Source organism: Mustela erminea, chromosome 6, assembly GCF_009829155.1.
Source record: "Mustela erminea isolate mMusErm1 chromosome 6, mMusErm1.Pri, whole genome shotgun sequence".
Taxonomy (NCBI): Eukaryota; Metazoa; Chordata; class Mammalia; order Carnivora; family Mustelidae; genus Mustela; species Mustela erminea.
The window spans coordinates 44,792,667-44,818,621 of NC_045619.1; the positions used below are offsets into that span (position 1 = coordinate 44,792,667).

The 25,955-nt window shown below is 36.2% G+C and overlaps 1 long non-coding RNA gene across 1 annotated transcript in view; it reads right to left on the reverse strand.

The window, feature by feature from the left end:
* The window catches only part of LOC116593129, a 38,724-nt gene that overhangs the window by 5,049 nt on the left and 7,720 nt on the right, over positions 1-25,955 (reverse strand). The window contains exon 2 of the long non-coding RNA XR_004286766.1: positions 8,276-8,416. This is a non-coding gene — a long non-coding RNA (uncharacterized LOC116593129). The remainder of the gene's footprint in view (positions 1-8,275; positions 8,417-25,955) is intronic.

Here is a 25,955-nt window from a genome sequence, read left to right on the forward strand (position 1 = left end):
GCCCAATGATATTCAAGACTAACTTTTCTTGTTATTGGAGCAGATTATCTCTTCATCTTTATATATGCATACACATAGGTGAGGATAAACCTGGCATTCTTGTCCTTAGAAATTCCTTTGTGAATTAATAGATGGGAATTTTTTCAGTGGTAAACTCCAGATTTATAATAAATTCAAAACATATTAACAAGTAAAAAATTTAAAAAAAAATTGTAAAGATTTTTTTCTCAGTTTTAATGGCAAGAATATATTTTGAATGCATTTTTTAAAAATTTGTTTAAAGATTTTATTTATTTATTTGACAGAGAGAGAGACAGTACAAGCAGGAGGAGCAGCAGGCAGAGAGAGAGGGAGAAGCAGGTTCCCTGCTGGTCAGGAAGCCTGATGTGGGGCTCAGTCCCAGAACCCTGAGATTATGACCTAACCTGAAGGCAGACACCTAACCGACTAAGCCACCAAGGCACCCCCTGAATGCCTTTTTGGTAAATCTATTTGAAGTTTTTTCCTCTGTTCTGTAAACTGAATTTATTTTGGCCCATCATTTTATTTTCTAAGGCAAAAGAATTGTTGTATGCAAAGAATATGTACTGCAAATATATGTTCCCTTCTGTTTTCTTTTGGAGATCCAAGCAATATTTTGGCAACATGATTCTTTTCTGATGCTAGAATTTGACTTCCAATAATACATTTCTAGAGATCTATTAAAAAATGGGAAGGAACAAATCTGAGGTGGTTATTAAAACTTTAAAACTTTCTGAACATTTCTCACACATGTAATCAAAACCATCTATAATCTTACAGAAAATCTTCTAGATTTATGCATTTAAAATGATGTGATTCAATAAAGATTCATACTAAAATCATTGAAAAAAAGGAATAGGCTGAAAACTATAGGAATATGGCTGAAAACATACATAAGAATGATGGCAATGGTTTGTTATTTTTTTTTTAATGGAGGGCATTTTGAAAATATTTGTAGAAGTTACAGGACAAGAGGGTTAGTTGGCAGTGAAAGGTATAAACATTTTCTTATTCATATTGATTTATATTGTACTAATCCTGTTATCTACTCAGGAAATTTATATAAAATCCAACAAAATGGTCTTTCAGTTTATTCTAAGTGTGCAATTCAACTACAGCTTAGTTTTAGTTAGGTAGACAGAGACGTAAAATTTATGTGATTTTTCTCCAGAATAATATAGTTTCTTGGATATATATATAGTGACTTGGATATGCTTATTTTGTTATTTGTTTGTGTACATATATGAGAAGGTAGGGTTTGTTTTTTAATTAAAGCACATTATATTGGCATTTTCCCATATAATTTTTCAGTTTGCCAAGAAAGCTGATATACAGTATTAAGTAGTCAAGTATCCCATGAATGTGTCTCTTTTTCTTTTTTTTGTAAGCATTTTAAGATTTTATTTATTTATTTGACAGAGAGGGACACAGTGAGAGAGGGAACACAGTGGGAATGAGAGTGTCTCTTAAGATGATTTTGTTTAAAAAGAAAATCTGGGGGCACCTGTGTGGCTCAGTGGGTTAAAGCCTCTACCTTTGGCTCGGATCATGATCCCAGGGTCCTGGGATCGAGCCCCACATTGGACTGTCTGCTCAGCAGGTAGCCTGCTTCCTCCTCTCTCTCTCTCTCTCTGCCTGCCTCTCTGCCTACTTGTGATCTCTATCTGCCAAATAAATAAATAAAATCTTTTTTAAAAATCTGGTTAAGCAAATTTACAGCTAAAATTATGTTTTCTAAGGAATTTATGTATTTATTTGAGAGAGAGAGAGAGAGCATGAGCAGGGGCAGGGGCAGAAGGAAAGGGGGAAATAGACTCCCTGCTGAACAGAGAGCCTGACGATGCAGAGCATGATTCCAGGACCCTGGGGTCATGACCTGAGCCACAGGCAGATGTCTAGCCAACTGAGCCACCTAGGTGTCTCTCAGCTAAGATTAAAGAGATAAATGCGTCTATTTGCAATTCTTTTATGACCCTTTTTTTCTTCTAGAATCCATATAACAAAAGAGCCAAGATGGTTTATATCAGTTTTCCTAGTTTTTATTCAATTTATTCTATTTATTTTTCTTAAGGTCTCTAATGCTATGGTTCATCATAGTTATTCCCAAATTATCTAATTACTTTTCATTTTTACAAGCCAAACTGATAAGGGTATCTTCCCTGTGTTCCATTCTAAATTTGTCAGATATTAATTATTTGTGTTGGTAGCAAAGCTTTCCCTATAGACAGTTGACTACTTCTCAGGGATGATTGGAGTGGCTTCTGGGGACAGAAGGTGATTTCTTTGTGTGTCTTGTTGTCCTGAATTCATGTGTATAAATAAAATCAGACTAAAATAAATCAGACTAAAATCAGGCTAAAAACACCTGTGAAAGGTAATACAAATGACAAGAAATGCAGTGGGTAGATTCAGAGAACTGGGTGAAAGTTAGAAGTATCTGTGAATGTTCAACATACTTAATGAAAGCATGAACTCCAGACCCAAGCTTTCTAGACTTGAGTTTCAGATCCACCACTTAACAAATTGGGCAATGCCCTTAATATTTCTGAGCCTAATCAGTAAATGAGGCTAATATTAGGTGCCATGGACTGTTGTTGGCACCAGCAATGTAGCAATAACAAAGAATAATTTACGAGTTCATAGAACTCATGTGGGGAAGGGATAATAAATACATAAAGATATAATTAGGCAAGGTGTGATAAAACAGAAGTAATATAAGATAGAAGAATAAAGTGAAAGTACAGGAGGTTGGGAAGTTTGTCAATATTTTAGAAAAGGTGGACAAAGAAGATGTCCCTAAGAAGGTGTCATCTATAAGTGAGATGAGAAGCCATTGGTGTACGTCCTCTCAAGCGATAACATAAATTTATTAGTTCTATAGAAGAGCCATGGCTTATGCGTTACAAAGGACTATAGGAAAGAAAGGATAGAAACACAAGGGAGATTAAGAAATGAAATAATTAGAGCACCAAATAATTCAGTAGTTCAGTGGACATGCTGAGAAATGATCACAATCTAGATATAATTAGAAAGAAGACCTAAATGAATTTACTAACATATTGACTGTGAGATAGGAGAGAAAGAGAAGGTATTTTGCCTTAGCATCTGGAGGGAAGAAATTACCATCTACTGAAATGATGACAGTTAAAGGGGGAGCATCATTGGTGGGAAGTTAAGGGACATAATATATAAATGTCTTTATATAAATGTCTTTCATATGTAACCTTAATATATAATATAATAATTATATTATTTTTAATATAATATATTAAAGATGCCCATTGGTAGGTAGTTTCCTGTAGAAGTCTCAAGTCTATCACAAAGGAATGTAAATTTGGAATCAATAAGTATATGGCTATTATCTGAGGTCATGACACTGAATAACATTCTTTGGATAGTTGTGTTGATAGATAATGGGTCTGAGAACTGAGCTCCAAGGCATTCCAACATCTGAAGTTAGAGAAACTCATAGAAACCACCAAAGATACTGAGAAGAAATGGTTAGTAAATAAGGAGGAGCACTTACAGAACTCTAGAGGATTCGGGAATTATATGTTTCAAATGCTCTCAGTAGATGAGTAATGGGGAATAACCACTGAATTTGGTAACAAAGAGATGACTGTTGACCTGTGCAAGAGAAATTTTGGTAAAATGTTGAGGACAAAAGCCCTGTTGGAACAGGTTCCTGAGAAAATGGAAAAGGAGGAATGAGAGACAATAGTTCTTAATCAAGTTTTTCAGGAAATTTTGCTACAAAGGAAAGAAGGAAAAAGGATAATGGCTAGAGAAGGATGTGTGATCAAGTAATTTTTTTTTAAATTCAGAGATAGTTATAAATATTAAATGAGATAATACATATAAGGTAAATAGAATAGGACCTGGCATGTATGAACTCAGTAAATATTATTATTATTATTATCATTTATTCAGTAAAATTATTTTCCATAATAGCAGCAAAAAGTCAGCTCTGTCCTTTTCCTTCTCAATCTCTGAATAACTAAAAAATTCCATTAAAATAGAAATAGAAATCTTCAGAAGACAATGAAACCATCTTGACTTTTGATGACTAGTCAGCTGAGTTGGGGACAAGGAAATAGAGATAATTCAAAACCATGAGTTATCAGATAAGCCAAACTCTATATTTTTGTTATAGATTTCAAACTTTGCTGCATTTGACACTGTTAACCGCCTCCTCCTTCATGAAGCTCTCAGCTCTCTTGATTCTATGACAACTTGTGACTGGTTTTTCTGCCTCACTGAGCATTTCTCTAAATTGTCTTCTTCCTCTCTAAATGTATATTTTTTCCAACATTCTGTTTTCACTCTTGGTCCTTTCTCTCTCTCCTTCAATGATCTCAACATCCAGAAAGGCTTCATTCTGACTCTGTTCAAATAGGAATACATTTTCTTAACTCTAATTGGTTCTTCCTACTTTTTTCACTGTTATAATTGAAGCCATTATCATGTTATTTGGTGGCTAAAAAAAAAGAAAAATCCTATCATTTTCAACATCTTTCCTCTTCAGTCACCTCTCAAATCCAATTACTTGTCTGGCCCTGTAGTAGTCTTCCTCTTGTCTATTTGTTTAAATGCCCTGGACTGCTGTTGATTCACAAGTTTCTTTATCAAGCCTGATTCTCTCCCAAGAGTTCTAGACTCATGACATCCACTTGGAATGCCTAATCATTACTTTAAATTTGACATACCCAAACTTGCAATTCCCCAAGGTTCCCCGTCACAGTGAAAGGCACCTCTGTTCATTCATTATACCTGTCTAAAACTTCATAGTCATTTTTGACTATTCTATTTCTCTAACATCCCACCTCTCACTCATCAGGATATCTTTCAAATCTGCCACCAGAATGCACTCCAAATAAATCTCAAGTCTGACCATTTGCCACCATTTCTACTGTCACTATCATTATCTTTCCTCTAGATTACTCAAATACCCCCTATGGAAAACAGGTGTTAGCTAATACCTTGTTCTCAGCAATACCTGCTGTGATACGCCTGGCAAGAGATTTATATTCAGATTATGATTTGTTTCATTTTCAAATGAAGTCACCTTCTTTGTTATCGCTGACTCTCTATATCTCATTTTCCTTCCTTTATCAACTGTAGAATACTTATTGATGTGGAGGTGCCATAAAAGTAAAGGAACCTGTAATACTACATGGAGAGTTGCCTCAAACCACAGCATACTTTGCATGTGTCATTATCTAGCCTGAATAATACAATCTCCAAATTGATCTCCTTGATAAGCTCTTGCTTCCACATCCCTATAGACTATTTTTTAACCAAGCTGCCAATTGCTCTTTTAATGCATAAAATACCTTCTCGGTCTTCTGTTCCAAAGCTTCTAATGCCTTCCCATTATACTTTGAATAAAATCCAAAGTCATTACCAACACCCTCATGGCCCTGAGTACTTGATTTGGTGCCTGCTTAATAAGAAGTCTTTCCAAAGCTCTTCCTCTCAGTCATTCTCTACCCCAGCTATACCAGACTTCTTTAACTCTTCGAATAAGACCAGTATGTTCCTGCTGGAGCCAAAACCAAAATATTACATCTCTTCTTTCTGCCATCTACTATCTGGTCAGTGCATACATTGGCAAAACTTTACCAGAGCTAAGCTGCTGAGGAAGTCTAGAAAATATTTGCAGCCTTCTAGTTTTAGTAGCACAGAGAAGAGAATAAATGAACAAGTGTGAAGCTAAGAACCAATAAACAACTATCTAGTGCCCTTGGCATCATATAAATTGCACAATAAATATTTATTGAGAAGGCAAAATGAATATGTCCTCCTCAAAGTTTCTCCTATTAATCAGCACCTATTCATGAGATGCTGAATAATACAGAGAGGCACAACAAGTAAATGGCAATGGAGGCGGTGTTCTGAGATTTATATAATGAGAAGATACAAATATTCCTGAAAACTCATACGAAGCAAACTATTACAGTGAGACTCTCTTCTTAACAGTAAAAGTTGCTTTACAGAATTTCATTAATATTCGTATTCAAACTCCCTTCCTGGAAAAGTGAGATACGGTGCTGTCCTAAGGCTGGAATCTCAGGAATTAATTCTGGCAGTGATGGTGGGCTGGACATGAGAGTCACAGAGCATAAACTGAGGCAGATCTAAATAATGGCAACCAAGGATAGAGCAGGAATTAAGCCAAGCTGGTATTAAAACTCAAGCATCAATTTCATTAAACTAGGTAGTGAGGCAGAAAACAGGAATCAGGCATCAGGACAAGAACTAGCCACCAAGGGATAGAGAAAAGTCTCAGAAAGAAGGAAAGGAGGCAGAGCTTTCAAAAAATTCCTGTGGCTCTGTAGCATAACCCACTGTAGTATTCTGAAGATGGACTGTGTTTCTTACCTCTACATGGGGAAGAGCAGATATACTGTAAAATTAGGAAAACATGCAGCAGATGAAATTTAATTTATTGTTATTTTATTAAGTTCTAGGAACTATGGTAAGCACTTTATATGAATGCATTATCTAATTTTCAGTTCACAAAACCCCCCAACGTTATTCACGGTCTCAATTTTACAACTGAGAATAATGATACCCAGAGAAGTTAAGTTTACTTTTCCCAAGTCACACAATTTAGTAAGGGGTACAGACAAAAACAAATAATGACCTAATTTCACAGCGCATGATCTTTCCCAGTAGCTATATCTCCTGGTAAAAGCTGCTGGCATCAAACATATTAAACATATAGGACACACACATACACACACAGAGGAAAAAAATTTTATCAATAATTTAAAATATACTCACAACTGCCTTTAGAACATATATGCTGAACTGATTTATCTAGCTAATTAAGTTTCTTATATTAATATTACAATGCACTAAAAGCAATGAAGGCAAGAGCACGATGATGTTGGCTTATGGGAATGCACATTTGTGACAATAACCCACAAAACAATATACACATAGATAATTGAGAGAAGACTGCATTTTTCTACTTTTAGTTTATCATAGCAGTATTCATTTTGTGTTAAATGTATATTGATGATAAATCTCCCATTGGAATTTTTTTCATGCTCATAATCACTCTTATGAGCTTAAGAAAAAAAAACACACAAAACATAAATTTGAACTTTTGAATTCTATTGTGGAGATACTGCAATTAAGTGCTATCAAACCAAGCTTTGTAATTTTTTTTAAAGCTGTAGAAAAACACATCAGTTTATATGTTCCACCTTTTTACTCCTTTTCTCAATGTGTAATGGATTAAAAACAATGGGTTATCTCTGAACTGAAAATGCAGCATTTAAATCAGCAACACCTATTTCCAAGCACATTTTTATACCAAAGCCCAAAAAGTAATACAATCAAAAGGCCAAATTTTACACACAATTTAACGATGAGAATTCAAAAAACAAGTGACTTAAAGAAATAAGATATTTTTCTCTTAGATCTTGACAGGAGGTAACATTTTACCTGAAAATTGTTTTGTTATAAAAAGTTAATGTATATAGCAAAGATTTGCAATTGTTTCTGCTCAATTTTTATCTCCCCTGGTGATTCCCATATCCTTTAATGGAACTACTACCCTTTCCTCTCCAGAGCACTTTCTCACCTCCAGTCAATCCACTAAAATTTGAATTTCTCAACCATGGGAATTGTTCTCCCAGAATTTCTAGATGTTACAAATTTACGGAGTACTTGACAGTTCTTACCTAATTCAACCTCTCTAAAACATTCAATACTATTAACTATTAACTTCCCTTTAAAATTTTTCTCCTTTGAGTTCTGTTTTAACATTCTTCTCTGGTTTTCTTCCCTCCCCTCTGATTGCTTCTTCACAAAATCTCTTGAAGCTTCTCCCTCTTTCTTTGTCAATGCTCGGTGTTGGTGTTCAGTGAGATCTACTTCTCAACTCTCCCCTACAATTCTTTTTTGCGATCTTAACAATACTAAATTGCCATTTCAAAAATCATATTTCGGGTCTTGACTTCTCTGGTAAACTCTAGATCTTTTAATCATGCGGCACATTGGATAATTCCACTTGAGCCTCCATACAAGCAAAACAAGAAAGGGATCACATAGCTGAACAATCTGTTGGCTCCCTTGTGTTCTGTATCTTATCCAATGTTATGACTATTCATGTAGTTTTCTTAGTCCAAAATCCACCCTCACTTCCAACACCCACCATGCCCCAAAAAAGAATATATATCAATTCTACAATTTTAGTATGTGCAAAAGTTTCAATCCCCTCTCTCTTTACCACCTCTCTTACCTTCTTTTTCTCAAATTACTTCAGCAGTTTCTTTTCTTTTTTTCCTTGATTCTGATCTTGCTTACCACCAATATAGTCGCTGCCCTTTACTTTTGGTAGTTGTCATCCAGTAGGTTGCCATTTTGTTTTGTTGATGGTTTCCTGCATTATGTAAAACTTTTTAGCTTATTGTAATTCCATCTCTTTGTTTTAGCTTTTGTGGCTTGTAATTACTCTGTATGGTAACAGTTGATAATTGAGCTTAGCATGGGGATCATTTTGTAATGTGTAAACATGGTGAATGACATGATATACACCTGAAACTAGTAGGATATTGAAAACCAATTATACATCAAAAAAGAAAAGGGGAAAAAAAAGTCTTCTCAATGCCAAATTCTCCATCATTGGATACAAGATCTTTCATAATCTGACTCCAGCTAACCTCTTGTCAGTATCAGCTTCTATCCCAATACCCTAGTATTTTAGTATTATCTTTAGAGTATTTTAATAGTAAAAAAAATCTATCAAACTATGTACATTCTCAAGGGCCCTATTGGATTCCTTCTTATCTTGGCACAGGCTGCTCACAAAGAATACTATTTTGGATATGTCTCCTCATTTGTTTCACTTTCTCTACTTTTATACTCAAGTGGAAAGTTTCCGTGATTCACACTTCCCAAGACATGCACACACACAAACACACTCACACACACACACACACACACTACATACATACATACAATTTTGGCCGAGTGCTCTATCTCTAGACCAGGATTTACTAACTTCAGCACTATTGATATTTAAACAAAGATAATTGTTGGGAGGCTGTTCTCTACAGCGTAAGGTGTTTAGTCACATCCTTAGCTCTACACACTCAATTCCAAAAGCAACCTGGCCTCCAGTTTTGACAACCAAATAGTTCTCCAGATACTGGTAAACATCCCATGCTAGGGGACATTGCCTCTTATAGAGAAACACAGCTCCCTGTTCTTACCTTTAACAATGAGCAAAATTACTTGGTCTTCCTTATTTGCACGCTTTCCAAAAGAATAAAGATAAAAAAAGGATATCTTGGAAATTTATCTTACAAAATCAGAATAAAGACACTAACCAAAACCTAAAAATGATAGTACACAGAACTAAAAATTACTTTTGTGATTGGGTGTAAAACCTTAAAATTAATAACAAAGAGAATTTAACAATGAATTAAACAACAGTATACTATTATTAAATCAAATTAATTTCACAATTACAAAAATCCTTCCACAAATATTAAAAGATTAAATTTACAATTAAATCACATTAAAATATGATTATTTCAATAGATTCTCAAAATTCATTAAATTTTTTCATATCTTTACTAGCATAGTGCCTTGTTTTAAACTAACATTTTCCCTACTTCCAGCCAAGAAGAAGTGTTAAATTATTCCAAGACTAAAGTGAAAATGGCAGCATTGAATAAGAACTCTATAAATATTTATTTCTGTTGCTTACCAGACATGGTAGAAGAGAGAATTCATGAAATGGAAAAGAGGTTTGGAAAAAAAAAATTGATACATAAGCAAATAAAAAATATGGAAAACTTGGAAAATTGTATGAGAGACACATAGAAGTGGTGACAAAAATTACAGAAGGAGATGAAAGAGAAAATGGGAAGAATCATTATTTGGTACACTAATCACTACAGGCATCAAGCCAGGTACTCAAAAGTTTTAAAAATAACAAATATGATACATTTTAAAAATACAAAATAAAATACTTATGTAAATTTTATTTAAAATTCTAATATTCCATAAAATAAATAAAAAAGAATATAAAGCAAAAAATATATGAATAACTGACCTAAGAACAACAGTGAAAGTGATAACAAAAACAACAGAAGGCAGAAAACACTAGAAAGTATTCAGATTGCTAAAAGAAAATGACTGCCAACATTGTATTGTACACATACATGCACACATCACTGGAAAGTGAAGGTAAGATAAAAATATTTTTAAGAACAAACAGTACAAGCGTTCATTCCCATAGACCTACACCAAAGAAATACCAAAGGGAGATCTTTAAAAAAGTTGATGATCTCAGACAGAAGCATAGAAAGGCAGAAAGGTATGAAGAACACTAGAAAAGGTGATTATGAAGATTATCTTAAAAATATTGGCTGTACAAAAGTATAATGATAATAACATGAGAACTAACATATATGCAGAATTAAAATGCATGAAAATAGTAGGATGAGAGAGAAAAATGTAATTAATGACTTCTAATATCATCACATTAATAATTTATATCTTAATAAAGAATTCATGATGTTATGTTCAGGTTAACCACTAAAAGAATAGTAAAAGAGTATATAACAATCAAATAAGGGTAGAATGTAGAACATTTAAAAAAACATTTAATCCAGCAAAGCAAGAGAAAATGATATAGACAAGATGGGTCAAATAGCAAACAAATTGTATGTTGATAAATTTGGTTCCAAATATAGCAGTCAAGAGTTTAAGTGAATTTGACTAAAAAATTAGAAGAGCTTGTTAGACTTGATTTTTAAAAACATGCAAACTACATGCTTTGTAAGTGATAAAATCAAATCTAAAAATGCATAAAAGTTCAAAGAACAAAGATAAGAAAATTAACAGGATGAAAACATTACCAGAAGGAAATGAGGGTAGTGATATCAGTATCATACAAAATAGACATAAAGACAAAAAGTATTAATGGGATGCCTGGGTGGCTCAGTCAATTGAGGGTCTGATACACGATTTCAATGCAAGTCATGATCTCAGGGCTGTGAGATGGAGCCCTATATAGGCTCCACACAGAGGGTGCCCACTTCAGGTTCTCTTCTCCCTCTACCCCTTCCCTCACTTGCCCACTCTCCCTCCCTCTTTCTTTCTGAAATAAATAAATGAATCTTTTTAAAAAAAGACAAAAAAATTGATAGATAAAAGAGAGGATTTTCATAATATTAACATGCAATTCATGAGGAAGATAGAATAATTTGTTTGCAAGTAATAATATAGTCTGAAAAATATAGAGCAAAAATGGAAAGTAAAAGAATAATCCATCATTGGACTGGGAAATTTTAATATACCTCTCTCAGAAACTGACAAACTAATCAAATAAAACAAAGCAAAACAAAAATAAAAAAACAGGTGAGATATAGATCATTTGAACAGTGCAATTAAGAAATTACCTAAGCATCATATCTGGGTCACTATATCCAGCAATGGAAGAAAACACTTTATTTTCAACTGCACATTTACCAAAATTGACCATAAACTGGACTATATAATACAGTTCAAAGGATTAAAATCATGCAAATTATGTGACCATTATGAAACTGTTAAAATTCAATTTAAAAAACATACCTAGAAGCCAAATATTTAGACATAAAGCAATATACATCTAAATGATCTATGGGTTCAGGAGGACATCACTAGAGAATTTTTAATCATTTTGAAATGAATAATAGTGAAAATACAACATCAAAACTTGGAGAAAATAGGTAAAATCATGCTCAAAAAATACTTTGCCTTAAATTCATATATGAAAAAGAAGGGCTCAGAACAAAAACTTAGGTATTTTTCTCAAAAAGAGAAAGGATAATAGCAAAAATGAATATAATTGAAGAAGTTGCATTTTAAAATATTTTAAAATTTTCACAAAAACTTGTAAAAATTCATTTAAAAATAAAAAATAATGAAATCAGGAATTCATAATCATATCTGCAGATTACACAAATATTAAAAAGATATTATAAAATCACCATACCAAAAATTTGAATATTTAGATAAGACTGACACATTTTTGGTTTAAATTCAATTAGCCAACTTATAGTACGTCATTAGTTTCAGAGGTAGTGTTCAATAAATTATAACTTGCATATAACTCCCAGTGCTCATCACATCACGTGCTCTCCTTTTTACCCATCACCCAATTATCCCACCCCCCTACCCTCCTCCCCTCCAGCAACCTTCAGTTTATTTCCCATAGTTAAGAGGCTCTCATGGTTTTTCTCCTTCTCTGATGTTTTCCCTCCCTTCCCCTGTGGTCCTCTGTCCTGGTCCTTACACTCCACGTATGAGTAAAACCATATGATAATTGGTTTCTCTGAGACTTATTTCACTCATCATAATACCTTCCAGTTCCATCCATGTCAATGTAAATTATAAGTATTGAACCTTGCTGATGCTGAGTAATATTCCAGTGTGTGTGTGTGTGTGTGTGTGTGTGTGTGTGTGTGTGTGTGTGTATGTGTGTATCACATCTTCTTTATCCATTTATCTGTTGATGGACAACTTGGCTCTTTCACAGTTTGGTTAATGTGGACATAACTGCTATGAACATTTGGGTGCAGGTGCCCCTTCCTTTCACTACTCTGTATCTTTGGAGTAAATACCTAGTAGTGCAATTGCTGAATTTTAGGGTATCTCTGTTTTTAACTTCTTGAGGAACCTCTATTCTGTTTTTCAGAGTGGTTGAACCAGCTTGCATTCCCACCAACAGTGTAAGAGGGTCCATCTTTCTCTGCATCCTCACCAACATTTGTTCTTTCCTGTCTTGTTAATTTTAGCCATTCTGACTGGTGTGAGAAATATTCTTAAAAGATTTTCTTAAGCTATGCTGGCAGGAGTAATGACTATCAGTGAACCTACTAACATGAATTCTTTTTCAGCAAGGGTAATCTACTGTTAAATGTCTGACCAGTCAGCTGCAGAACTTAACACTAAACTCTCAATATAGTACCATTCTTTAAAGAATGAAACCAGTCACTTGGTGGCTACTTAATTATACTGACAGTAATTCATCTTTTCTGGGATTGATATGTATCACTGCCAATAATGCCTCAGCTAGCAGAATTGTCAAGGGGCTCACAGAGTGTCTGAGTTAGTGTCAGAGGATCCCTGCATGCTATTACTTAGGACTAAGGACTCACTCTGGGATTAAGGAGGTATAACAAGGGACATTTGGCCATGGAATCGACAGATCAGGGATCTTATAGAATGTTGGAAGGACCTCTCAAAAGTGCACATAGGGTGTCAGCTTGGAGAAGACATTTCATGGTATTAGAGCATGGTCATTCAAGTTGCAGTACTGTATACTTCAAATCAATGAGACTTTAAGGTAAGCAGCTAAAAAATACGGGTCTATGAAACAAATGGTACATGGAATGTCTTCAACTCATCATGAATCCTATTTATCCACTTAGAGAATTTGTGTTTTCTGTCCCTGCAGTGTAGTCTTCAAGAGACTACTTCTCTAAGTTGGTACATGAGTAGGATGTGGAGTGGAGTGGAAACTCCAACCAAGGACACAGTAAATGTTCAGTTGAATTTAAACCTGAAGCTGTTACACAGTCATATTGGGCTCCTCATGCCAGCAGACCAGCAGGCAGATAAAGGTGTGGCTACCTTGGCAGGAGTAATTGACTTTATTCTTATGTAGACCCTGGGGCCGCAAGGGCCTTGTCAGGATTCGGGGCATTCAGCAAGTTGCTTCCCACTGTTTTCATGTCCACTGATAATTTGAATGAGCTGTTTCAGGGACCAAGGCCTGAGAAGAACAAGGTGACTAGAGGCTCAGACATCTCATACTGAAGGTGTGGAAGATCCACCAAGTAAGTAACCTAGAACAGAAGGATGTCCAAAGATGAGGGGAATCTAGACCAAATGCTGGGGGAAGAAAAAGGTGACTGCCCAGGATACTAGTTTGTTCCATTGAGCCTTGTAAGTCTTCTTTTCTAAAGAAATTTTGACTAACTGTTAACTTGAAGAAGAGATGGCGCATAGTGATGTTATCTTAGGGCATGGGTGAATCAGTGGATCCGAACAGTGGAAGAGGTGGACGTTAGCAGAAGCTATTGACAATACTCTCATAACCCATTCACCCTCCCATCCTCATGCATGATGGCGTGTCCCTTAGCCCTTCCTCAGGACAGGTCACAAAGCCTTAGCAAATAGCAGGGGGAATTTGAAGGATGCCAGGTGCCTTGTCTCTGAGGCTGGTTTAACCTTCTAGGGTTCAGTGGGACTCAGGCTCAGATGTCCATAAAAGTAACAGGTTCAATAATGTTCCTATTATTGATTTCCTTCCTTTTCCTGTCTCATTTCCTCATTCTCCTGCTGGTATCTCCTAGGATTGTCCCACCAGTAAAGAACTTGCACCCAAATCTGTATCCTCAGGGTCTCATTCTAGGTAAATCCAACTTAAACAAGACACCTTGCTACTGGTGTATAGCTTGCATTGTTTTGTCATTATAATCAGTCTTAAAGGCTTTGCCTTTAGATTGATTTTAAAAACCAAAGAACACAAAATAGAGTTCCAATTATTATGACTAGTTATATATTGTTTGCTACACAACAACATGGATCATGTTTTCTTCTCCATATGTCCAGTGATAAGCCTGCTGAGCCACTTGAAAGAAAAAGCTGAAAGTTGAATTAATTCTTTTCTCATATTGCAACAATTTCTTAAAATACTATGCATTTTTATTTACTTCACATTTTTATCATTCAGATGCCAGCACCCCCCACATTGCTAATTCTATCCTTTTAAAATTTTATATGTATCAAAAGGCTATTATCTCTCTCCCTCTCTCTCTCTCTAATCTATCATCTGTTTACCTATCTTTCTATCATCTCTCTAACATATGTATGTATGTGTATATAAATTTTATAAGCATATGATCATGTCATCTAAGAATAAGGTCAATTTTTATTATTTTCAATCCTTATTCTTTTTATTTCTTTTTTCTGTCTTATTGTATTAGCTAGAAGCACTAGTATGATAAATAGAAGTAATGATAGCTTGTAAAGGCAGCCTTCTCTTAAGTCTGAATTTCTAGCAAAAAGAGTCAATATTTTACCATATTTGAAATACACTTTTTTGTAGGTGCTCTTTTTCATTTAACAAAGTCCCCTTTTATTCTTATATTATTAAGTATTTTTACTTAATAAATAAGTATGGGTATTTATTTAATGGGTATTCAACTTTATCAGGGTTTTTTTGCATCTATTAAGATTATTTTTTCTTTATTGTGCTAAGGTTGTGCATTACATTCATTTGCTTTTTTAAATTTAAGCAAACCTTATATTCTGAGAAAAATAAAAAATTGGCTTTGGTATAGGATTTTGTATATAATGACATTTGATTGGTTAATATTGTGTTTAGAATTTTTTTTTTTTTTTTTTTTTTTACTTTGGAGAAAGACCTTGGCCTGTACCATTTCTCTTTTTAATATCTTTGTCAGATTCTTATAACAAGATTATTCTGTCCTTATCAAGTCAGTTGGAAAGTATAAATTCTTCCTTCCCCCCATGTTAACCCTTCCTCTTACTCTTGATAAACATTGTGTGAGGTCTTAACCATCTAACAAGTCTATCCAACATGACTATTCTCTGGGACCAGAGAAATGACTACACTGCTGTTGTGTAAAGTGGGCATGGACTAGGACATAGGACAAGGACTAGGACATGGAACCTGGCCTCACTATATCCCCCTCCACAAAGTGGCTAGTTGATGTCTGGGTCTTCTGTTCTGAGTGTTAGCTCAGAACCTGTATCTAAGTGCTCTCAAAAGATCTGGGTATTTCTCCTTTCCCCTGTGTATGCTCTTCTATTAAAGGGAAGGGAATGAGAGAAAGGTTATTGACTGTGCCTTAAAGTATATTCCTTCTTCCATCCTTTCAGTCAATAACCCAGATCCTAAAAACTGTCTCAAGTCTAAAACCAAGAATTGTAATTTCCCTCACAAAGGCTGGGATCAGTCTTCTCACTTGATCTTGACTTGCTTTGATTATGTAGGTCAGGGTCAGCAAACTTTTTCTGTTAAATGACAACATAGTAAATATTTTATGGCTTTGCAGGCCATCAGTCTCTGTTGCACCTACTTGACTTTGTCACAGTGGCACAAAGTGGCCATAAACCATAAGTAAACAAATGGACGTGGCTATGTTCCAGGCAAATGACTGACTTTGATCCACACCCCAGCATAAGGTCATTCCTGACTTCCCATCCATCTCATCCATAAGAGATCTATGGTCTATTAACTAAGGTGGATCCCCAAAGTAGTCCTCTACATACCATTCTGACCTTGATGCCCATCATAATAATTATATCTACTTTGCTGCTGATGGCTAAGTGCTGGCACCATATATCAAATATGCTATAATTTTATTATCCATACTGACCCCAGAAAGATGAATTCCATGCAAGTGTTTTGTTTTGTTTTGTTTTTTAATCAACAGAAACCTGAAGTAAGAATCACCATTACATTTCTCATCCATGCTGATGACATTTAATAGTCAATTCCTTAACACTTTCATTAAAAAAGAAGAAAGAAAGAAAAAGAAAATATCGTCTAAGTCCTTCATGAAAACATAGACAGATGGTACTTCTTCTAGACTTGCAAAATAAGTTCATTCTAACATGCTCAATTCTCTGAATCTTTTACCTTGTGCAATACTTTGTTAAGACAGTTCTAGCAAGTTTCCTTTATTTACTGTAGGCTATCATTCCAAGCTTCAAAGAGTCACTTCAACAAAATGGTAGGACTATATCAGAACCCTATTTCTATACTGTTAAATCCTGAGTTATGTTAGACTACCTCCATATCATCATGTCCACTACCCAGTCTTATGCTCCACTTTCCTAAACCTGTACCTTTGGTACAGCATTCTAAGACTCATTCTGAGGCATGTTATCCCACGTTCTGGTAGTATAATTTAACCAGATCCTACTGATCTTTTGGTAAATTATCCCTTTCCTCCTGGTCAGCTATAGTGCAGATGGTCCCAGACTTCTGATGTTTCAACTTATAATTTGTTGACTTTATAATGGTGCAAAAGCAATAGAAGAAATAGAAACTGTACTTCAAATTTTGAATTTTCATCTTTTTTAAAAGATTTTTATTTATTTTTTTGACAGACAGAAATCACAAGTAGGCAGAGAGAGAAGGAGGGGAAACAGGCTCCCTGCTGAGCAGAGAGCCCGACGCGGGGCTCGATCCCAGGACCCTGGGATCATGACCTGAGCCGAAGGCAGAGGCTTTAATCCACTGAGCCACCCAGGTGCCCCTTGAATTTTGGTCTTTTCCCAGGTAAGGATATACAATGGGATACTCTCACATGATGCTGGGCATAGGTAATGAGCCACAGCTCCCAGTCTTGACCACATGATCATGTGGGTCAAGAACTATCACACAACCCTTCTGTACCAGTACAACCATCCTGTTCTTCAGTACAGTATTAGATTACATGAGATAGTCAACATTTTATTATAAAATAGGCTTAGTATGAGATGATTTTTCCCAATGGTAGGTTAATGTTAATGTTAACTAACTTTCTAACTTTTAAGCTTTTAAGATGGTCAGGCTAAGCTATGAAGATCAGCAGGTTAGGTGTATTGAATGTCTTTTCAACTTATGATATTTTCAACTTATGATGGGTTTATGGGGACATAAACATCCTGAGGAAGATCTGTTCTTCTTTTTCTGGAGCCAAACTGAGACAAGCCTATTTACTGGTCGAAAGGCAATGACAGGAGGCAGGGGAAGATCCCAGGGAAGGCAAACAAACAAGGAGAGGCTTTCTCCTCTGGCAGAGGGGGATGTGGAACTCCTATTAACCTAGAACATCCAGGCAAATATGGGAAACCAAGCTTCTCCAGTCTACGTACTCAAATATTTATCCAGCTCTAAGGGCCCCCCTCCTTCCCTCTCAGGACTTGACTTTGCTGTAAGAAGACAGGTAATTCAAACTCCTATGTGACACTGCCACTCTGAAACTTAGGTATTGTTCCACTTTTTCTGGAGATCCTTTCCTCTCACCTGCAAGATTTGAGATTCTCTTCATTATCACCATGGAGACCTTCTGGCTTTTGTACAATCCCTTTGTTATATGATTACGGACCCGAGCCTTGTATATTCTTCCTTCAGGATGTCTGTGGAAGCTAGCAATAGCAAACCAACTCCAGGATTCATATAATAATTCTTTTCCTCATGTCTCACAAGGGCTAGAGCTATAACATAAGCCAGTGTGTCCCCTTCCACCTGTGCCTTATCACAATTTGTCACAGGGAAGAGCTTTAGTAATTGTGATGCTAGGCCTCTGTCTATTACCAAGCTATGAAGCACTTCCCAGGAGTTCGCTTACCCCGGATCATTTTCTTCCTTCCATAAGGTTTATGACCAGGAGTACTGAATGAACTATGCCTGTTGGGAGGCCTTTCCCTCACTGCTGTCCCACAGAGCTATCTCTCAGAGATAGTAGGGTAGCAACAGTTCTTTTTCCACTCATGCCAATATATCAAGCAAACCATCCCTGACCCAGGCCCAGGTTTTTACTCCTCCACTAACTAGGCCTAAGGAACACCCCAAGAGGCCGTCACTGTGAGCTTATGGAGAATTGGTGAGAGAGTTCTTACTTCCTTCTGACTGATAAGCTCTCCAATTCCAGAATCTCACATCAAGAGGTCAACTTCTGGTACTATGTTGAGTTTCTCAGTAGCAAACCCTACAGACCCTAAGGAAAGGATCTGAGGATAAGCAGCTTATTTGAGAGTTGTGCACAAAAAGGACAGGCAGGGGAAATGGAAATAAGGAAAGGAAGCCAACGAGTGTGTTATCAAGCTGGTTACTCTGATGGGCAACTAAAATGCAATCTCGCTGAAGAACTTTTGGAGGTGATGTAAAACATGCCTCTGATTCATCCTTCCCAAAGGGGAGGAAAGCTGAAGTATTTAGCTTTGAACCCCAATCCATCACTGATCAGGGACTGCTCCTGGGGTGGTACTTCCCCCTGGTACTTCCAGAGGCCCCAATGTAAATGAAGAAGCCCTGAGGTTTAAAGCGGCAGGAACATGCAGTAGGGTGCTGTGGTATGTACGGGCACAGTGAGGGACAAGCAGATATGGGCATGGCATTGATTATATATGCTCTATACGGTATAGCTGAGGGAAGGTGAGCAAATTATGGGCACAGGAAAGATTTTATTTCTTAGAATAAAAAGCTAAGATATTATTGCATAGACACTTTCACATGCCATGGCTTTAAAGAGATAGCTTATTTTCCTCACATGCCTCTAAGTGGTTCTTTTCCATGTAGTCACTCAGAAACCAAAGCTATGACAGACATTATTTCCACTTATGTAATATTAGCAAAATTTTTGTCACGTGATAGCACTTACCAATCAAGCTATCTGGCAATTGTTGTTCATAGCTGTAAAGTCACATTCTAACAAAACTTCTGAAAGTTATGAAAGTAAAGGAGGATAGATTGTAGGTCTGTTTCTCTCTCAAAAGCAAGAGCACTAGGGGGGATTTTGGATACTGATTAAAGTTCATGAGAACAAGAAATAGTTATAAATATATTATTCAAAGTTGCAAAAATGATCAATATAAGTATCAAATATTAGAAGAAAAAAGATAATTACATGTTAGTTCTATTATTAATTTTTTGAGGAAACTCCATACTGCTTTCCACAGTGGCTGCACCAATTTACATTCCCACCAATAGTGCATAAAAATTTCCTTTTCTCCGCATCTTTGGCAGCACTTGTTTTTCTTGGATTTTTTTGTTTGTTTGTTTTGTTTTTTTGATTCAAGCCATTCTGATGTGTCACGTGATACTTCATTGTGGTTTTAATTTGTATTTCCCTGACGATTAATGTTGTAATCCATGCTGAACACCTTTTCTTGTCCCAGCTAGCCATCTGTATGTCCTCTTTGGAAAAATTATTTTCAGTTCTTTTGCTCATTTTTCGATCAGATTTTTTTTTATGTTATCGAGTTAGATGAGTTTTTAAAATGTATTTTGGGTATTAACCACTTCTTAGATACATGATTTGCAAATATTTTCTCCCACCCATAAGATGTTTTTTCCTTTGTTGATTGTTTTTCTTTTCCTCTTCTTTTTTTTTTTTAATTTATTTTATAGTCCCACTTGGATGTATATCCAAAGAAAATGAAAACAAGATATCAAAAATATATCTGTACTCTCATGTTCATAGGAGTGTTATTCATAACAGCCAAGCTATGGCAATAATCTGTCTGTCAACTGATGAATGGATAAAGAAGTTGTGGTGTCTACCTACAATGGAATATTATTCAGCCATGAGAAAGAAGGAAATCTTGTCAATTGAAACTACAAGAATGGACCCTGAAGGGATTATGCTAAGTGTGTTGAATCAGACAGAAAAAGACAAATACTGTGTGAGATAACTTATATGTGGAATCTACAAAAACCAAATCTGTACAGAGAGTGGAACAGTGGTTACCAGGAGCTGAAATGAGGAAATGTTGGTCAAAGAGTACAAACTTCCTGCTAAAAGATGAATAAATTCTGGGGATCTAACACACAACATTGTGATTATAGTTAACAGTACTGTATTGTATACTTGAAAATTACAAGAAAGTAGATTTTTTCACCACAAAAAGGGAATGATGATTATGTGATATGATGGAGGTATTAGCTAAAAGTATTATAATAATCATACTTCAATATACACATATCCCAAATCCCAAGTATTTTGTACACTTTAAACTTACATGATGTTATGGGTCAATTATATCTCAATAAAGTCAAAGAGACATAAGGTACATTTTAACTGTGGACAGTTAAAAGAAAAAAAAGGAGAAGGAAGAGAATCAATATAAATCATCCAAATACTCATTTCATGAAAGGGAGTTGATAGTGATTGTTTAAAGGTAATAATAGAAGTTCACTCATATAATTTAGTGACTTGAAAGTAACCACCAAAGGAATTTACAGCAAACAAAGAGTTTTTTTAAATTGCTGATTTTTAGATATGCATGTGGAAAGAGGAGGATAAATTTTAATTTTTACCATTGCTTTAAATATAATTGAAATACATTTTGAAAATATAAAAAAAGAAGTACATTTTGATTGGTTGATAAAATAATTTCTAAGTATGTTATTGGAGCACCTGGGTATCCCAGTTGGTTAAGCGTCTGAGTCTTGATTTTGGTTCAGGTCATGATCTTAGTGTTGTGGAATCAAGACCCACGTGAGGCTCTGTGCCCAGTGGGGAGTCTGCTTAAGGATTCTCTCCCTCACCCCACACTCATGTGAGCATCTACATGCAAGCTTTCTCTTTCTCTCCCCCTAAAATAAATATATTTTTAATTTTAATTTATTTAATTTTAATTTAATTTAATTTTAATTTAATTACCCAGGGATGCCTGGGTGGCTCAGTCAGCTAAGTGTTTGCCTTTGGCTCAGATCATGGTCCCAGGGTCCTGGGATAGAGTCCTGCATCGGGTTCCTTGCTCAGCAGGGAGCCCGCTTCTTGCTCTGTCTGTAGCTCCTCCTGCTTGTGCTCTCCAGCTCTCTCCCTGACAAATGAATAAATAAAATATTTTTAAAAACACATGTTATTAACTGATAAAAGTGAAATACATAATAGTTTATTTAATGGAATACCATTAGTGTAACTAAGAAAGGATTCACACACACACACAAACTAATCAGAATAAACTTCTTTATGCTTATATATATTTTTAGAAAGATACATAAAAGATTTTCATAATGGTTATCATCAATGAGTGAAATCGCTGATCAGAAGTTTGGATTAGGAAAAGAAATATTTCAACTTTTCAGATTTTTTTTAATGACTTCAATTCACTACTTTTGTTCACATAAATTTTAAAGTTACACTTACAGGGAAAATAAATTCATAAGGCCAGAAAGTCAAACACTCCTAACTACATTTTCTAGCCATGTAACATAAACTGTGAACTATTTTAAATTCCTCAGTGTTCACTGCAGCCGTCTGTCTTCCGTCAGTTGGAATCACTGAGTTATAACACTACAGAGTTGCATTAGTCTGGGCAAAGAAGAGCACTCTCTTTCCTCACGTATCCCATCAGTGCTATTTGAGTGACTTCCATCCACTGAGAACAAGACAGTTCTAACTTAGCATGCATTCATTCGTCCATTTATCAATTCATCCATCTCCTTAAAATTTCAAGTCAGAAGCAGCAACAAAATCATTAGAAGCAGCTGATGAAAACATCATGACGGTGATGGATGGTGGAAAGAGAATTTCTGGAGACAGTGATGTTTCAGCACAGGTATTTGCATTATTTAAAGAGGCTCTGCCAACTCTGGGCAGAGCTGGAAGAGAGTCGTAGTCTTTGTCCAAATTTTTTTATTCTTTTTTAATCACAATACCTTTAGAAATGATAGCCCTGGGGATAAGTATTAAAAGGGGGAGGCTTTATTAATAATAATTTCTTCTCTAGAGCACTTTAATGAGTATGATTATTTAAGTGTGGCAGATGTCCTGATGCATCTGCTCACCTGTAGCCACTTTGCACAACCAAAGAGGAATAATGACCACTTTTAGTATGATATGCATTCATGAGTTATGTTTTGAACATAAGGTAAGATTTCCATTCCCACATAATGAAACTTTTTATGATGTGCTTATTTTTACTTTTCAGCTGGCTCAATGCATTATTTTTCTTCAAAAGTGATTAAATGTGCCATATAGTTTATGCACTTAGGTCCCTGTGGCCATTTAGAACATCATTCAGACATTACCTTTGCCTGATACTTCTGATCACATGGATGCATATCAAGTTGCTCTTTGAGATATTTATTTAAGTCATTTTAGAGTATGGTGTTGGTTGAATTCCCACTCTTCCCATAGAGAGACATGATAGGCTTGCTGCTGAGTGGGGTTGCGCCTTCTGTTTGAGTTCTACTCTTAGCTATCAGGGTCGTGGAGGCTAAAGGAGAAAACAGGAAAAACAAAACAAAGCAAAAGAAAAAAACCCAAAACCTGCAAACATGCCTAAAACCAAAATGGCAGGAGGTAATTCAGAGGTCCAAAAAATCTGAGGCTATCAGAGGCAGATTCCAGAGTAAAGGTATGGAGAAAGAAAAGTCTAGAGCTAGGGCATGAGTTCAAGAAAAAGAAAACTGGACAAGAGGCCGGAACTGTTCTTAGGCAATTGCCTAAAACAGGTGTCGGTCTGCTATCGGTAATGTCTGCCCAGGTAGAATCACTGTGTGTGGTTTGTCAGATGGTGCAGTGCATAAAAATAACTGAAGATGCAAGCGCGGGTGACCCCTTCGGGCCTCATTTATCCAAAGGCTCTCTATAGGCTAGTGAGGCTGAGCTCAGGTTAGGTAGGCAAGCATTCACATAGCTGCCTTATGACTTTTAGACACATCCCGCTCCCTAACCTAGAAGAGTTTGTCCTTCCTCAGTCAAACAGCAAGTGCATAAAAATATACAACAAAAGCATAGATGAACAAGCAAAAATAACAACAACAAAAGAAATGAGGTAAAAGAGGATAAATCAAAGGATGCAGAACAAAGAGTGGATACCAGCCTGAATATGGCTCGGGATTTTCAGTAGCTGCTTTCCCACACAATTAAAAAAAAAAAAAAATCACCAGGTACGTAATGTTAGAGCAAAACCCCATGCCAATGAAACAATACCATATTTACTCCTCTGTTTTTTTTAAATGATGGGATTGCATCATTTAACTTATTCTACAAGGTATTTACAAGATCTACAAGAAGAAGTTACAACTTCTTCTTCTTCTAGGTATTGAGTTCCTACTGTATATGTTCCGGGGGATATTATGGAAGATGCTATGGCTTTTGTTTTCATGGAGTTTATAATCCAGTAGGAGAAAAATCAGCAATCCCCCTGATATGGGCTTTCCAGTCCAGAAGAATGAAAAGAATGGAACAATGGAAACTGGCTGGGAGGAAAGGGTTGTGCTGAGACAGGCTGCCCAGCTTCTTTGCAGTCATAGGTGATGTTTCGTGGAAGCACATAAAGACAATGTATTCTATACAATATTAGTGCATGGCTTTTGAATTTATAGACACTTTAATAAAATAACAAATGTCCCATAGACATTAGATAAGGATTCCGATGCTCCAAATTTCAACTGACAGGAAAAAATATAGTTACAGACACTAGGGAGGGAACATTCTCTTATGAAAATGGAAAAATGGTTATACTGAAGGGTGGGGAGCTATCACACCTGAGCTGAGAGGCAGTTCTACTTCACCCTAACTTTCTAATATTTTGTAGTGAAGAAGCCCTTCTTCTTCCCACTGTCTGTAGAATCTGTGAGACTTGGATTTGAATCTCACCACACTACACTACCAGTTACAGGGCTCTTCTGCAAGTGTCATCATCTGTGAAAAAATGGTAACAAATAATACTTGTCAACAATGAAGGATTAAATGAGAAATGCGAAAAATGTGTAGTTCAAAATGAACTATGCAGTCTTTTTTTTTTAAGATTTTATTTATTTATTTGACAGAGAGAGATCACAAGTAGGCAGAGAGGCAGGCAGAGAGAGAGAGAGAGAAGCAGGCTCCCCGCTGAGCAGAGAGCCCGATATGGGACTCGATCCCAGGACCCTGAGACCATGACCTGAGCCGAAGGCAGCGGCTTTAACCCACTGAGCCACCCAGGTGCCCCTGAACTATGCAGTCTTAAAAATAAAATGAATTATATTCTTGGTGAGAAGTTTTTATTTGATATAATTGAAAGGAAAGATTGGCCATGGCCATCGCCAGTGCAGAGAGAGAAAACTTGAGGTTTCCCATAGATTGCCTGAGACTTCCACCCAGCCACAAGACCAGAGCTCCCCACTTCCCACTTGTCCTATGGGACCAGCAGAAATTAAATAATTACTTTAATATAATGCTCAAGTCTGAGCTGTCATTTTGTAAGACAGAAGGAGAAGTGGAAATGGGACTTGTGGATTAATGTTATATTGCTGTCACAACAAACCGCCAACAATTGAGCTGCTTCAAACAACACCCATTTGTTATCCAAATTTCCTGTGGGGCAGAAATCCAAGTACAATGTGGTTCTGGGGTGGGGCGTTGGTCTCCACTTAGCTTTATGAGGAGGAAGTCAAGGTGATGGGAAAGAGTTACCCCAAGCTCATCCAGGTTATTAGATTATTCTCTTGTGGAAATAATAATTATTTGGAAAAAAAATAATTATGTGGTTATTTCCCTGTGGTTGTAAATGTGAGGTATCTGTTTCCTTGCTGATGAGCCTGGAGCATCTCTCAGTTCCCTCAGACCATGTGCATTTCTCCTTTTGTCATCCTTTCCAACTCCACACCAGCGGTGGGTATCAATTACTTCTTACTTTTGAATGACTCTGACTTTCCTTCTCCTTCTTCCAGATGGAGGAAGTTCTGTGCTCCTAAGGTTCTCATGATTAGATTGAGCCTACCTAGATAATCTAGTTTCTGGTTCTGGTTTCTAGATAATCTGGTTTCACTCTGGGAGCTAACGGAAATGGTTCTGCTATGGGAGAAGAGGAGAGATGTGATTAAAACTGACTTTCAAACTGTGATTGACTGGATATAAAGAAGCTGAGTCTGTTTGGGGATTTTGTCTTTTTAGCATGGTGTTTGCTGTTTGTCTGGTTTTTAAATTGAATTTTAATGTCTCTAGGATCACCGTGTGCATACTTCAGAGTTCCATATTCCCTAGCATTCCCCATGGTCTGACTCCACCTCATTCAGGCAATGGTCTTACATCCATTGCCTCTGAGAACATCTGTGCTTGCAAAGTCTACCTTGAAGTGAGGTCCCCAGGAGGCAAAGGATGAGGATTGAAGTGGCGTATATGGGACTCAAGCATGTATTTGGTCAGGGGAAGACAGAGTGTCATAATTCCAGCCATCCCATC